Source organism: Chiloscyllium punctatum, chromosome 18 (genome assembly GCF_047496795.1).
Source record: "Chiloscyllium punctatum isolate Juve2018m chromosome 18, sChiPun1.3, whole genome shotgun sequence".
Taxonomy (NCBI): domain Eukaryota; kingdom Metazoa; phylum Chordata; class Chondrichthyes; order Orectolobiformes; family Hemiscylliidae; genus Chiloscyllium; species Chiloscyllium punctatum.
Window position 1 is genome coordinate 56,053,605 of NC_092756.1, and position 17,408 is coordinate 56,071,012.

Sequence of the window (17,408 nt, forward strand, 5' to 3'; positions counted from 1 at the left end):
ATGTTTTTAATAATGTTTGTCTTATACAGTGTAGTGGCACTGCTAGATCATCGAGACTCTGTTGTGTCCTATTACTGCCCCACCCTTTTCCCATTCCTCTTTCTCCTGTCGTGGGGCTGTATCTGCGAAGGTCTTTAAACATTCCTTACTCACTTCTGTAGTTACTGCCACTGCCACGTCCCCATATGTCTGCCCTGTTCCAGTCAGTATTTCACTCGCCTTACCCACATACTCACTGCCCCGTTGGTGTGTGGTTTCCACTTCCCTGTGAGCTCTAGTCTTCATTATTGCTGTTTCACTGGGATAGTTAGCTGCTCCCATTAACTATCTGACCTGTACTTCATGCTCTATGTGGCCCCCAGACAGGATGATGTACCCTCACTGATCCCACGCCAGCACATGGTCATGAACAATACCAAAGGCATGCTGTCTGTCTGTGTATATGCTGACTCCCTGAACTCTGGCTAATGTCCGTGCTTCTGTCAAGGTTGGTGATGGTTCTGCCAATTCTGGAGAATTCTCCACAAAATTCCCAAAGTAATTAAATAATCCTAAAGTTTGCATTACCCCTTTCACGGTGTGGGGGTGGGTAGTTTTAAAATCATGGTCTGTTGTTCCGCTGGGATTGTCCCCTCTCCCTTCCTGATTTGATCTCCCTGACGTGATGTCCCAGGTCCCCTACCTTCCCACTCTCTGTGGGTTAATTTTAAGCCCGGCCTGCCTGACCTGACCCGAGATTCTGTTTAATATCTGAATATATTCTTTCTCACTAACTGAGGTAATGAGGTGTTGGTAAGATCAATGTGACTAACTCCATCAGCCATGGGATATCGTGGAATATTGTGGGATCCCTCAGGTAACTGGATCCAAGTTTACTGTTTTTCTCAGCCAGTAAACGCCAGCTTATTCTGGGATTCCAGGTCCACAGGTATAGACCAGAACCCATTCACAATATCAAGGACTGAGACAATATACTGTTGCGATTTCAATCCATTAAATACAGTGGTGTGGTTCGCTAATGTAGGATACTCTTTAGTGGCGGATTTACTGAGTGAGGTATACTAAATAGTGAGGTGGGATGAGCTGTCCGGCTTCTGTGAGTTAGTCTGGGATACTGTCTGTCTGACTATAACCTGCTTCTGTCAATCTGTTACTGTCACAATTACTGACTCCTCAGCTTTAATGGGATCCTGTTTGTGTGGAGTGTGAGAGGGGCCTCGATCTTTACAGTATCTGCAGGTAATAACCCACATTCCTGTTTAAGTTATCGACACTGCTGGTTGGGTCCTAGCTATAACTCCCCAGATTCCCTGACTGTTCCAGTCTCCCTGCAAGGTAACTATTCTGCAGATGTCGCCTTTCCTTTGCTTCCTGTCCCGGGCCTGGCCAGGTTGTTCCCATATTACAGTTTGTGTCTCTACATCAATAGTTGCTCCGAACTGTTCTAAACTGGCAACTCCCAGAGCGGTCCCTTCCTCAGTTTCCCACTCCCATATCTGAATATATTTTTCCATATCCGTGATCTGCGTCAGGAGAGGTTTATTTCATCCAGCTTCCTCGATTCTCTCTCCGACTGCTCTCATTTTAGTAATTGAGGTGATATGGGGCAAATCCTTATCGGTAACTGATATAGATGCTCCTGTATTAATATTATGCTCTGCTGGTTCCCAAACACAGCATCAAAGAATATTCATGTGCCTAGGTGAACACATGCACACACACAATGTGAACATCTATCTCCCTCTCTCTGCCTATGTTCCTTGGCTATATGTCATTTCCCGCTTCACTTGTAACATTGTCAGTCTGGTTACCCTCCCTGGACTGCAGCTATTCCCCTGTGTTTCTGAGTTTTTCTCAGCTATCATGGTCCAATTCAGAAGGTGGTTAGAATGATCTCCCACTGGGAGTCACATGTTTATAATTACAGTTAAATGGGGTCCCAGTTTAAAAACAACAAACTGATATCATCATCACAGATTGGGATTTGCTAATCCCCCGTAGCCCTTACACACCTCAGGCGTCCTCTCTGAATGATCCTCGATATTACCCTTGGGCCCCTGAGTCACCAAGGTTATTCTAGCCCATTCAGCCTGTCCCCTCCCAGTGTGTCCCTGTAATATCTGTGAATGCCTGGAGCCACTGATCGGCTGTGCACTGGGGGGAACTGGCTCGCACCCTCACCCTCTCATTGCAGAGACAAGTGCTGATGTACACGTCGCGGCATCTTGGCCTGAGAGATTTTGGCCTGGCACCATCATCGGTGAGACTGTACCTCGACTAATTCATCCATATTCTCCCAATAAGGCCCATTATTACCATTTCTCTATCAGGTCGGGTGTTAACTCACCAACTTTTGTCATTCAGCAGGTGAACGGTTCATGTTTGGTTTCTGTCAGTTCCCTTTGTTGCTCCCGACTGTCTATCCAAGTTGAGCTTAGATGCACAGTGGTGCCATAGAGAGGGCCTTCTGGACGTTATAGGGCAATGGTTGATCCCACTCATTGCCGTACCTCTGTCCATACGTGTGCGCTTTGTCATCTAACCCATTCCCCCACTGTAACTACCACCTGGCTCTTAGGCTTTAAGGCCTCACGTCTGAGAGTCACCACCTTCAGTTGTTCCAGTTTCATTTGTTCCTGTTTCTGTGATTCCTGGAATAAAACAGAGCAAAATGTAATTTGGTTTTACTTGAGATAATAATTTGACATTCACTCGACATATCTATAGAGGTGAGAATTGTACTGTGATTATTTAAGTGAATTTAATGTGATCATACAGTGAAAATAAATGATTATCAACGACAATATGTGATTATTTGTACCAGTTCTTGCAATGAAAATTCAATTTTATTCAATGGTTGTCACTCATTACACCATGGGCATTGTTATCAGGGAATAAAGTAATGGAAGGATCTCAGAGAAAATAAATAGACTTTAATGTATGCTTCACTGCAATAATGAACCAAAACAATATTTGGAAATATGGGTAAACTACATAACAAACTTTCCAGTGTCATTATTGACATGAAAACTATTTTAGTTTGCAAGTTGTTTTGCTCTAAGAATAATTGGAAATGAATTGTGATTATGAATTAACCATTTAAAATATACTTTGAAGAGAATAGTCAGATGAATTTTATTGAGGAAATTAGGAAAGGAAATAAATATCTATACATTGGTATTAATAGTTTTAAAATGTTTGGAAGTTGACTGTGATTATTTGATTGAGAGAGGCTGCATTATTATAAAGACTAATAAACCTTTTTCATTGCATTGTTGGTTTCACTAGAATCTGTTGTGGTCTAAGCTCTTGTTGTGTGCAATGGACTGTCACTAATAGCTTAATTAACCTGCGAGTCCCTGATCAGGTTTCCTTTGTCTGTATGTCAGTCTGTAAGTGTGCAACACACCTGCTTTTGTGAGGGGAAACAGAGATGCTTTTCAAAGGAAATAAGTGACAGTTCTCACTGAGAATGGTGGCTACCACACACCATAAGCAGGGAAGTGTTTTTCTGAAGAATTTCATTGTCTATCTATAAACTGATGGTACCTGTGTTTGTCAGTTTGTGGAGGATTCAGCATCTTTGTGCTGAGCTGTTTTTATACAAGCAGTTGGTTCATTATGTCTTTGTCAATAATGTTGTTTACTTTCTCCTTTTACTGTGATTCTGCAGGTTAGAATATTCTGAGAATCAATAATGTTCAATAACTGAACATTGAATGGTTTAGACTCTAACAGAGCAGTGGCTTTGTTTTCAGGTAATTATTCACTTTCCATTTCCTGGTTGTGTTGAATGTGACAGAAACAGGCTCTGAGCAATGTTTCCATTCACTTGTGTTGGCGTCACTGACAGCCACGTGATCACTCAGTTTCAGGCTGATGGATCAGTATCTCTGTCCTATTAGATGGTGGTCTCCTGCTCAGTTTCCGATGGCTCACCTGAGCGTCAGTCCATCAGCTGCTGAAACCCTGCATCCAGCATTTGTTCCCCCTCACCATGACTAATCCAATACAGTCCCAGCTTGTCTCCCACATTCACCTCCACATCCTCACGATCACCTCACATTCTACTGTCTGTGTCCTTGCAGCAAGTTGTGTAAGACACCTACTTCAGTTTTAACCTGATCTACATTATGTTCAGAAAGATCATTTCAAAATTTGGTTCACTGCTTCTTCAGGACCTTCGTGAAGAAGGGCTCATGCCCGAAACGTCGATTCTCCTGCTCCTTAGATACTGCCTGACCTGCTGCGCTTTTCCAGCAACACATTTTCAGTTGTAATTGTAGCAATCAGTTAATTACAAGTTACTGACAAAGTGTTTTAGGAGGAGCTGCTATTGGTGGTGGAAATGCTGCTGGTTGATATAGAACAGGGCTACGGTGAATACTGTACTCGGTTTTGATGAGAAAGTTGAACAATGTAACACTATTTTAACTTTGTTAATAAGAAGAGGCAGAGATTGCAGCTCGGACGTCCACAAGCATCCACCCTCACCAACACTGATGCTCAGTAGTAGCAGTGCCAATCAAGTGGGCTGCTTTATTCCGGATGGTATCAAGTTTCTTCAGTGTTGTTAGGGCTGCACTCAACCAGGCAAGTGGGGAGTATTCCATCATACTCCTGACTTATGCCTGGTAGCGTTTGGACAGGATTTCAGGAGCCAGGAGTTGAATTACTCTTGTAGCCACTGTGTTTATGTGGTGAGACCAATTCAGTTCCTCATCAATGATTATCCCCAGGATAGTGTTGATAGCGAGTGTTCAGTGATGGTAACACCATCGAATGTCAAGGGATGGTGGTTAGGTTATTTCTTATACGTGATGGTCATAGCCTGCATTTGTGTGGCATGTATGTTACTTACCCCTTGTCAGCCCAAGCCTGGATATTGTCCTGATCTTGTTGTAGTTGGACTTGGACTGCTTCAGTACCTGAGGATTTAATTATTTATTAACATTAAATAGTCATGAGATTATGCAAATTCATTTTTCTATCAAATGTCATGGACTGTATCTTGTGGTCACTATCATATTCACTTTCATTATCTTTTTATTTGCTTCCAAATTCAGACACAAATGTTTGAGCATCGATCAGAATTAAATTACATAAATTAAAAACACATGTTTCTACAAGTAAACTCATTGAATGAAATACATTACTTCTGTATTGTCTGCATTTTAACAAAAAAATTATTTTCAAAAACTAATGAATGGCTCATTTATTGTCCTCAATCCATCAATCTAGATTTTATATTTCAGTCTTCAGTTTACCGATCTTAATGTATGTCTAATCAACACTAGAGCAAAGTGTTTTTAAAATATTGAGTAAATTTATTTGTTCATAATACGACACTTGTTAGGAATTCATTATCCTTATAATAATTGCTGAATAAGTTGTTTGTCTTTCTAACGTGTATCATCAGATCCATATATTATTTTATTTCATATTTTAATTTAATCCACTGCAACAATGCTATTGTTTTCAGGTCAACTATCCCACAATGGAACCAATCATTTTGCATCCAACACGCTTTGCAAACTGACTTTTGCTCATTTGAATAATCACAGTAATCTCAGCCTTATGAATTCAGAGAACTGTAACTTCTTTTCTCTGCAATAATTTCTGTTCATATCTGCGCATTGCACAGTCATGCAACAAAATTAGATTTCTCCTTCTAAGTGTACTGATAGATTTTAGAAAGTCTAAGTTTTGCTAATATCTAATTATTGCTCAGTTCAGTAAGGGGTATAAATGTGTAATAATGGCTCAGTACATGAAGTAATGTGAAGATATTGCAATGTACAAACTCATAATGATTGTGAATATCAAATTTTATCTTAACCATGGAACCAGTTGAATTGATTTAATTATATTTCACTTCGATGCTCACGTTCATTGTATTTCTAATCATAATAAGAGCGAAGTATTTCATGTGACAAAATTATTTACAATTCATGTCACTTTTTTATGGACACAAAATACAATTAACACCCGTTTGTTCTTTCCTTTACCAATCACAGTGAAGTTTGAATTGTAGAATGCTAGACTGACACAGCACAGAAACAGACCATTCAGCCCAACTTGGCATTCCGGCCAGGTTTCCTAAACTAAACTCGTCCCATTTCCCTGTGTTTGTCCCATACCCCTTTGGACGTTTTCTATCCAATAGACTGTCCAACAGTCTTTTAGATGTTGTAATTGTACCAGCCACTGCCCTTCCTCTCACAGCTCATCCCAATATGTGAAACACACTGTGTGGAAAAGTTTCCCCTCAGACCCCTTTTAAATCTTTCCCCCTCACCTTAAAAATTATTTAGACCGTAGAATCTTTACGACTGCAAAATTATTAAAAGTTGAGAGGTATTTAGAAGCAGCGTAATAACATTCATACTTTAATCAGTGTTGTGAAGCAAATAAATTCAAGATGTTGTGATCATTATAATGAACAACAGTTACAAGTTGAGACAATGTTGATTGAAAAGCAATTCAATCGACACTTCGATATTTTTAAATCAACTCTGAGGTGTTTTTACACATCGCTGTTGAAGGTGGGAATTGAACCCATGCCCCCTGCTCGACTAGTACAGACATTACCGGAGTCCTCCATCATATTCCCCTGCATGAAGGGCAGGACTATAATCACATACTTACTGTGTTTATTCACAGGGAAAACTACTCAGATATTTATTGTTAGAATTGGACAAGGATTGCATGAGACAGTTCCATAGTGTAATGGACCGATATAAAGAATTAGTCATTTCTAATAATGAAGGAACGAAGCAACAATGATCTTAAATAAGCATAGATCTCATGATAATCAAGTAAGTCAATATGTTTGAAGCAGTTATTCATCTGCATAAATAAAAATTAACCTGCTTTGTAATGCACATGAATTGGAAATAAAGCATTAGTCATTCAATGTGACTACTCAGCGAAAGACAACTTCCCTCATTTTCAACAAATTGTGATTTCTAAGAATTCAAGATCTATTGCAAAAGCATAGAACAAACCTTTGTTAATTCTGGTTTATTTACACAAGAATCTCGCAAAATTTAAATAATGTTTAACATGAAAAATACTGAGTTGTTATTGTAATAATCAGAAATAAAGAAATGTTAGAATTGAAGTGAAATACAATCAATACAAGAATGTAAACAAAACTGTGGATGGTGGAAATCACAAGCAAAATCAGTAATTGCTGGAAAATAACTCAGCAGGTCTGGCAGCCTCTGTGGAAAGAAATCAGTGTTAATACTTTTGGGCCAGTGACCTTTCTTCAGACTGCATTTTTGCTCACAACCAATTCAATCCAGCTAAACTTCCACACTTAAAATTATTTTTGCTAAGCTTAAGAGATTGTAGAGTGCAATATTGTTTGTACTAGTTGATGTATTGAGACATAGTTCCACATCTACAGCTGGAGATATTGGATTTCAACAATGATTACCGATTAGATATTGTCAATAATTAGTTTTAAAATGGCTGATAACAAATTTATGAATGATGAGAAAACCCTTATTGCAATGTAATTCTGCAATATGTTGGGGAAAATATGAAATATTTATGTGAAAAATACTTCACCATCTCTTAATTGATAAGACTGATGAATGAACCTTCCATTAATATGAGAATTCAAATGAAAGAGAATGAGATAATTAGAATGATTGTTGGATGAAAAAACTTTGGTTGATTGAAGGTGTGTTGACCTGAAAAGAATGTTAATATTTCATTACGATACTGGCACTAAGAAATAATGGATTCAACAAAAATGTGAATCTCATGATGGTGTGTGAATTGAAATAACAATTAAATAATAATTAATGTTAGAACTCAACACTTAAAATGATTCAATAATTCAAAACTGTTTGTCCTGGATATTCATTAAGATCAGTAAACTGAGAATTAAAATATTGGGTTAATTTAAAACCAAAAAAATCAAACCTTCGAAGATTATTCATCAGAATTGTTCTGTCATTGAAATAACCTCATTTCTTCAAGAATTCTGCATTTCCCTCATTTTATGTCTTTTTTCCACAGGTATCAGTACTGGAACCCTTCTGTTTGCGATACAAATATATAGAAGTGAAATGGATTAAAATCTAATTGGGGGAGTTAATAAATTTTCAGATGATATAACGTTCAGTGCAGTTGAGGACAATGTTGAGCAGGAAAAAGATAAATTGCAGATATGGGCAGATCAATTAAAGGTAAAGTTTAATCCATACAAGTGTGAAGTGTTTCACTTTGGAAGCTCAAATGTTAAGGAAAAGCAGATAGTTAATGGCAGGACCCTAATAGCTTTATTATTCAAAGGGATCTTGGCGTTCAAGACCATGATTCCCTGAAAGTGACCATGCAAGTTATTAGGTGGTTAGGAAGGCAAATGGCATGCTTGCCTTTATTGGTCAGGGAACTGGTTACAAGAGTCAGGAAGACATATTGTAACTTTATAAGACTTTGGTTAAGGCATACTTGAAGTATTGTATTCACTTCTGTTCACCACATGACAAGAAGGGTATGGAGGCTTTGGAGAGGGCACAGAGGGCGTTTACCAGGATGCTGCCTGGATTCGGAGAGGCGAGAAAATCTCAGATTGCTTTTTGTGGAATGGCAGAAACTGGGGGAATACTTGATGGATAGCTGTACAATCATGAGATACATAGATAGGGTTGACGGTCAGAATGTTTTTCCCAGAGTTGAAACGTCAAAAACTATGTGATATGCGTTTAAGGTGAGGGGGAAAGTTCAAGGGGCATGGAAGGGAAAATTTGTTGTAACACAGAAAGTGGTAGGTGTCTGGAATGAACTTCCAGGGTTGGTGGTGGAGGCAGATACATTAAGGCTCTTTAATGTTCATTTCGATAATTTGGAAGGATATGGACCAAGACTAAGCAGAAGGGATGAGTTTCTTTTGCATTACGTTCAGCACAACTTTATGTGCCAAATGACCAATTCCTGTGCTGCACAGATCTTTGAGAGAAAACTAACGTCTAACTCATACGACATTTAATCTAATCAATATTTAGGCACTGGTGTCAGAAATAGCAAGGAAATAAGTAGAGAACGAACTTGACTACAATCGAAAAACAGTCAGTTAAATTTACAGAGTTTTTATGATATTCGTTCTGAATTATCAGATTAATAACTTTGATGGAGATGTTTCGAAAATGTTTGCAGTTACTGATTTGCTGACCCAAAATTACCCTTGTTAAACTGAAGATTGGACCAGAAACCTGTTAGAAAACTTGACAATATTCAGTAAGGTGAGATGCACATCATAATTTAATCCATTATTTCTTACTGCCAATACTACAATAACAAAATCTTTCAGGTCTACACCAAAAAGCATTGATTTCCAGCCAATGGTCATTATAAATATCTGAATGCTTCTCGTTTCAACAATCAAAGTAATCACAGCCTCATCGATTAAGAGATATCTAAGACATTTCAATAATAATTACTGTTTATTTCGACAAATTGCTCGTTGAAACACCAATGTGAGATTTCTCATTAATATTCAGTTATTTAGTTATTTGTAATATCTAATAATTGATCATTCCAGTAAGGGGTATAACAGTGGAATTATGTCTCCGTACATTACCTGATGGAAAGATATTGTTGTGTTCACTCTCCCAATTATTGTGAATATCGATGTGTATTTTGATTTGATTTGATTTGATTTGATTATATTTTTCTTCAACGTGAAGACTTATTGTATTTCTGATCACAGTAATAGTTAAATATTTTAAAGCTAAAAAATCAAATTTGTGACTTTTTTGTCAACAAGAAAGAAGAATTTACATACGTATGTTCTTTTCTTTATCAGAGTAAATTTTGAATTGTTGGAAGTTATACATTTGTGTAAGGAAGGGGAGCTGCCTGCAGCAGAATAGTCACATTGATTTTTTTTGCGATTACATCCTGCTGTTAAGCATTCTAGCTATCTTTTCGTTATAAGAAAAACTATTTTAAACACATTCCGCAGTCATATTTTTCATGAATCAGCAATAAGCGCATGATATGTGTATTTATCTTTCTTTCAATTGTCATGATTTTAATTTTTAAGTAAGAGCTTATGTGCTTAGTACCATCATTATTGGGAATTACGATTTCATTCTCAGTCCATTACACACAGAAACAGTCTAATTAACTCCCAGCCAAATTATCGGAATGAATATTGATTATTTTTCATTTGAGTAATCACAATTGATGATAATCCTACCCTTCCTTGTTAGGAACATAACGAAAGACACTTGTGCAGCTCTAGTAGTGTCTCTCCTATGAGACTAGGAGGTGTGGCTTCACTTCCCTTCTCCAACAGAGATACGTCAGAGCTGCTGAGAATGGTGATAAGAAAATATCTAAGCAGAGTTTGAATTGATTTTCAATCCAGTTCTGGATCTGCTTCTGTCTGTTGTTCATTCCAATAATCTCTCAATCTGCAATTTATTATCTTCAGGTCATTAATAACATTATGTATCATATTATATCTAAATTTTAGATATAATATGCAGTTTTTAAAATTTTAAAGGATGTAAGTAATGAAATTCATTTTATTTAATCAAAATACATTCGGGTATTATTCATATGGTGGGCAACAGGATTTTACTTTCAGTCAGCTCATGAATGCTCAAATTTTGTTTATTCTGTGAACTTAATGCTGCAGAAGAGATTCAATAAACATTTAGCACATCATTATTGTGCATTTCAACACCTCACGTACATCACTCCTTATTCTCTAGTCCGAGCAGATGAAGAGATGAAGATCGCCTGATGAAGAGGCAGTACCTTGAAAGCTAATGCTTCCCAATAAACCTGTTGGACTATAACCTGTTGTCATGTGATTTTTAACTTTGCTCACCCTAGTCCAACTCCAGCATCTCTAAATCATAGTTTCTCAAAGGAATTCTCATAATTTCTAAGAAGAAAATATGACTTTAAATAAGCACTTTAACAAGCGATTATTAATCCCTTCCGATATTAGTTAAATATCTCAATGTCAATGAAATCAATGCTCACACAATAGGGCACATACAGATACATAAATGTCTTCCTGGTCATCTAATTACTGCTCAGGAGAAAAACCAGAGTAAGTATCTTATCGTTCCTGAGAACAGGAGCCACAACAAACATTTGGTGAGCAGTTCCATCCAATAAATGCATTTGATTTCTTTCATTTTGGTTCAGTAATTGCACACAAATTATTTAGCTAAAACCAATAACCATGCTTTATTACAAATGACCGAGGATGGTAACATCAACATATGTAGCAGCTTGCCACTCAGGGTTCCAGTTGAAGTATTGCAAAATAAAATAATTTAATTTTGGCTTAGTACAACTGTAGGTGAAAACATGTTGATTTTGCGCATTAAAAACCTTGATCGGCTTATTCAGAGAAAATACTGAAAGGTGGCACTGTACATTTAATTTATTTTGAGTTTCGTTCACGAAAACAATCATGTGAATTGCTTCTCATTTTCTTCCAGTTCTGATACAAATGTCAAAATATTTGCGATATTAACTCTTTATGTGGGCGGCACGGTGGCACAGTGGTTAGCACTGCTGCCTCACAGCGCCTGAGACCCGGGTTCAATTCCCGCCTCAGGCGACTGACTGTGTGGAGTTTGCACGTTCTCCCCGTGTCTGCGTGGGTTTCCTCCGGGTACTCCGGTTTCCTCCCACAGTCACAAAGATGTGCAGGACAGGTGAATTGGCCATGCTAAATTGCCCATAGTGTTAGGTAAGGGGTAAATGTAGATGTAGGGGTATGGGTGGGTTACGCTTCGGCGGGGCGGTGTGGACTTGTTGGGCCGAAGGGCCTGTTTCCACACTGTAAGTAATCTAATCTAATCTAATCTAAATCTAATCTAATCTAATCTAATTTATGAATAATGAAAGAGTTTTCTCTGCAAGAACGACATGAAGATATTCAAGGTCCTTTAATTACTGCTGAGCAGAATACGCTTCATATGGGTCTTATTGTCTTAAACCGATGCTTTTTATGACCTTGATTTTATTTTTTTATTTTTTTTTATTTTTTTTTTTTTTAGATTACTTACAGTGTGGAAACAGGCCCTTCGGCCCAACAAGTCCACACCGCCCCGCCGAAGCGTATCCCACCCATACCCCTACATCTACATTTACCCCTTACCTAACACTATGGGCAATTTAGCATGGCCAATTCACCTGGCCTGCACATCTTTGGACTGTGGGAGGAAACCGGAGCACCCGGAGGAAACCCACGCAGACACGGGGAGAACATGCAAACTCCACACAGTCAGTCGCCTGAGGCGGGAATTGAACCACTGTGCCACCGTGCCGCCCACTAGTGTTTTGGTGTTTTGGTGACTGATGTGTTTTCAAACCATGTGCAACGCATAAGGATTTCTTTCGATTTGTTAGAAGAAAAAAAAACTGCTTTACATGTTGATTTCTAATTAGTTTTACTCCCAAGTTATTTGTCGATGTACAATAATCACAAAATTATGGAAGATCCCTGTATCCTATGTTCAATGCAATATGCACTTTCACTATCTACTTTTTTACTTCCTACGTCTGACATGAATATCTAAACATTGATCAAGAACAAAAAGTTGTAAATTAAAGGTACATCTCAATAAGCAAACCAATGGATGGAAACATGTAATTCTTGTAATCCTGCATTTTTGAACCAAAAGCAAATCTGCTAAATCATCACTGAATGGCTCATTTTTGTGAATCCATAAAACTAGCTATAATATTGTATTTCTCAGTTTACCGAACTTAATGAATATCCAACCATCATCACAACAAAGTGCTTTTAAAACATTGAATCAATTTATTTTTTTAGATTACAACGCAATTGTCCAGTCACTGCCATGAAAATAATTGCACAATTATAGGAGTTCGTCTTTATCACAAATATAGCGTGATTCGCATTTTAATTGCATCAATTGTTTCTTAGTACGAACACGACAAGAGATAAATCAATTTACTGCTCAGGGTAACGATCCCATAATGGAACCAATGACTTCCCATTCGATGCGGATCTAATTGTGCACATTTGAATGATCGCAGTAATCTCAGCCTGAAGCATTTAGAGAACTGCAATTATTTTCATCAGATTAATTCCTGGTCGTTTCTCCACATTGCTCAGTTAAATAATCAACTGAGATTTCTCAGTAGTCTTAAATTAAATAATATAATTTTGACAATCCAATTGTTATTATTATCGTTGCTCAATATAGTTCAGGATATGACAACAAAATTATGGCTTATAAATTAAATAAAGTAAAGAGTTTGCAGTGTGCATTGTAAATATCAATTTTTATTTTAATCGTGGAAACAGTTGAATTGATTTAATTATGTTTAACTTCAATGTTAACACTACTCTATTTATAAACACAATACAAGTTAATCACTTTTCATGGAACAAAATCATTTAAAATTTTTGTGAATGTTTGAAGTACACCAAAAGGAACAAACATCTCTTTGTTGTTTCGTGAAATAGTCAGAGTACATTTTGAACTTTAGGAAGTTGAACATTTCTGGAAAGAGCGGAAGTTGTCTTCAGATGAATAGCCGCATTGAGTGACTAATTCATTTATTTTCCTAATCATTTATGTTGCAAATGTATATTAATTCTCTTTTCATTCTGTGACAAACAGCATTGAACATATGGAACTATTTGATTGATTGAGTTTCGTTCATCAGTGTGCACTAATCAAATGATTAGCTTTTTTCGTATCATGTATAATCATTAGATTCATATGTAATTAAAGTCATTATTGCTTTGCTACATCATTACTGTAAATCACTAAACCGTTTTGTCAGTTCATTACACACAGGAAATACGTAATTAATTCCCATTCAAATAATTACAAGAACCATCTGATTAATTTTCATTTGTGTTACCACTATGCACCTGCCCTTCCCGTTTGGTAACATTATGACGGGTCCTTGTGGAGCTCTGACAGTGTCTCCACGACAAGATCAGGAGGAATGACTTCAATTCCCATCTTCAGTAGAGATGTGTCAGAGCAGCTCGGAAATTTCATTAGAAAATATTTAAGTATAGATTGAACTGCTTTTCAAAACAACATTAGATATTCTTCAATCTGTTCTGCATTTCAATCATCACCACATCTTTCACTAATAAAATGATGCACCTAATTCTGCTGATTCTACATTCCTTGGAAAAATAGTTGACGATGTTGCACTCTTAAAGTTGGAAGAGTCTAGGAAATGATACTCATGATTTGTTTTACTGTTTAAAGGAACGTAGTTCAAACATTTCAAGCACATAAATTCTTATTCTCCGGTATTATAAAGTTGAAAATATTAACAGTCGAAATTCCTCTTCAGAAAAATAACCAAATGCAACTTCATGCTATTCATTGGTCAGCTGATCACCTACATTTGTAACTAAATATTGCAATTCATCTAAATACTGGTATGTGCTTGAATCAAATTAAATTTCTAATTATTAGTCATTCATGAACTATTAGGAATTTGTTTTTATTTTCCATTCACCTATTCATATTGAATGTAAGATTGATATGCTGTGAAACTATTGGCATGTTTTTTTATTTCAACATTTAATTTGTCTCTCTCTCACTTATCTCACTTCATGCATGATGGCTTCAATGCACTTTGCTACGCTTACAGATTTTGTTGACTTTAAGTAGTATCTTTAGCACTCACTTATCAATCTATTCCAAAATCATATGATCATAGAGTCATAGAATTCCTACAGTGTTGAAACAGGCCATTTAGCCAAACAATCCACACTGAACCTCCTAAGAGGAACACACCCAGATATTCCCTTGCTCTATAACTCGAAATTTCCTCTTACTAATGCACCTAACCTCGTTAAAAACAATGACTGCAGATACTGGAAACCAGAGTTTAGATTAGAGGCTGTATTCCTAATGAAAGGCTTTTGCCCAAAACGTCGATTCTACTGCTCCTCGGATACTGCCTGAACTGCTGTGCTTTTCTAGCACCACACTAACAAAAACTAATGCACCTAACCTAAACATCCATGAACATGATGAGCAATTTAGCATGGCCAACTCACCTCAGCTGCACACTTGTATACTATCAGAATGTTATTGAAATCAATGCTCACACAAAGCACGATACATAAAGCCACACAATGGTCTTCATGACTATTTAATTGCTGCTCAGGAAATCATCTGAGTAATTGTCTTATTGTTCCTGAGATTAATCATCACAGTAAGCATCTGGTCATCATTCCCTCCAATAAGTAGAATGGGTGTCCTCTGAAATTTCTGTTCAGTAATTATCCGTGATACTTGTTGCTCAAAGCAGTGTTTATTCTTCATTACGAGTGGCCAATGATTCTAATAGCCATTGGTCTTGATCTTATTGTTACTGAGTGCAATAACCCCAGTAAACATCTGGTTATCATTCTTGCCAATAAATACAAGAGCTATCCTCTTACTTTTCAGTTCAGTAATTACACATGATACTTGTTGCTGAAAGTGGTATTTATTCTTTATGACAATTGGCCGAGGACACTGACAGCAAGACATGTTGATAGTCCTGATTTGTTCATGTTTTCAAACAGGTTATCAGGCTATGTATTTCAAAAAGAAGTAATTTGACTTCGTTCCAAATTAAATGTAAACATTTTCAGATATTTTCCATTCAAAATGTTTATTTGCTTATTCAGATCAAATTTGAATCTTGCCTCTGTAAAGGAATTTATTGTGCTTTCCATTCATGGAATTACCATTAATTGGTCCTCATTTTCATCTTAGATCTGATGGAAATTCGAAATACTGATTACAGTGAAAATTGTATGAATTATACATGAGTGGTCTCTAAAAGAAAATCATGAAAGGCGAGATAGAATTCTTGAACAGCCTGTATATTTGAATAAAGAAAACATTCCTTCCAAAAAACAAAGTTAAAAATCACACAACACCAGGGTATAGTCCAATATGTTTATTTGGAAGCACTGGCTTTCGGAGCGCTGCTCCTTCAACCACCTGATGAACGAGCAGCGCTCTGAAATCTAGTTCTTCAAAATAAACATGTTGGTTAATAACCTGCTGGTGTTTGATTTTTAACTTTGTACAGCCCAGTCCAACACTGGCGCCTCCAAATCTTTCAAAAACTAAAACACTTAAGTCTGCGGTTTAACAATTCAACAATCCTGCAACTAGATTATAATTCTCAGTTTATCTGTCTTAATAAATATCTAATCAATGTCAGTGTAAATTCCCAGAAAAACAAGAAATCGTTTTGTTTATTAAAACATAAACTTTAATTGAAAACTCATTTTATCACAATATATGAATTATATTTTAACTCTCCAGTAATGTGAAGTGACCCTTGGACAGAAATTGGATTTTCTAAATTCACCTACAGGCAGAGAAATCGGGACAAATACAAAATCAATCAAACTCAATCAAACAGCAGCTAGAATCAATCATCTCCAGGGTGAATCAGATTTTCTTACACCTTGACATCCAGCCACTACCTGAGCATTATACACTTATCTTGGAAATGTCAATAATGAAGGGTTTTCACACCAACACATTGGATTTTTAAAATCCAGCTCATAACCACATGTGGATGTTTGTCACAAAATTATTAATCATTTTACAAATCATGGAAAATATCTCAAAGCTCTTGAAATATATTAATCACTGCACATAAAGCCACACGATGGTATTCAAGGCCATCTAATTACTGTTCAGTGCAAAACTTTTTGTCAGTATTGTATTGTTCTCAAGATGAATAACCACAGCAAACATCACACTTTCACACCATCCCAAATATATGCAACAGATACCTTCTTATAATTTACACACATCTTTCCCACACCATTAATCAGACTTCATTATTTGCGACTAAGGATGCTGATAGTAACATGTTTTTAAATATAGGCGAGTTTTCTGATAGGTTCCCCCCAGTCATCATGATAACAATGCAATTGCGTCTCAGTACATTGTAACAGATCCCCATTAAACTTTTTCATGTATTCACTAAGAGGCAATGTTTAAAAATTTCCTCTATAAATGCTGTTGACCGTTTTTTGCGATGATACCCATGTTCCTTGTCGATTTATTTTCTTTGTAATGCTGACATAAATGTCTGAATATTGATGACATGAAAAGTTGCATGGGTTATATATTTTATTTCTACAGAAGAAAAGCTGAGACACCAAGTACAGATTGCAGGACATTCTGAGAATGTTGAATGATCAATAATGACAGCATATCGAATGTATTTTCCAAAGCATCATGTCAGCATTCTAATTCTCCAATAATTAATGTTGAATTCTACATGTTACGGAGAGTAATATGACATTTCTAATCATTTTAAGTTCACTGATACGAATTATTATGTAATCAAAATCACAGCAAACTTCGTTCGAAAATATTGAATCACTTAATGTG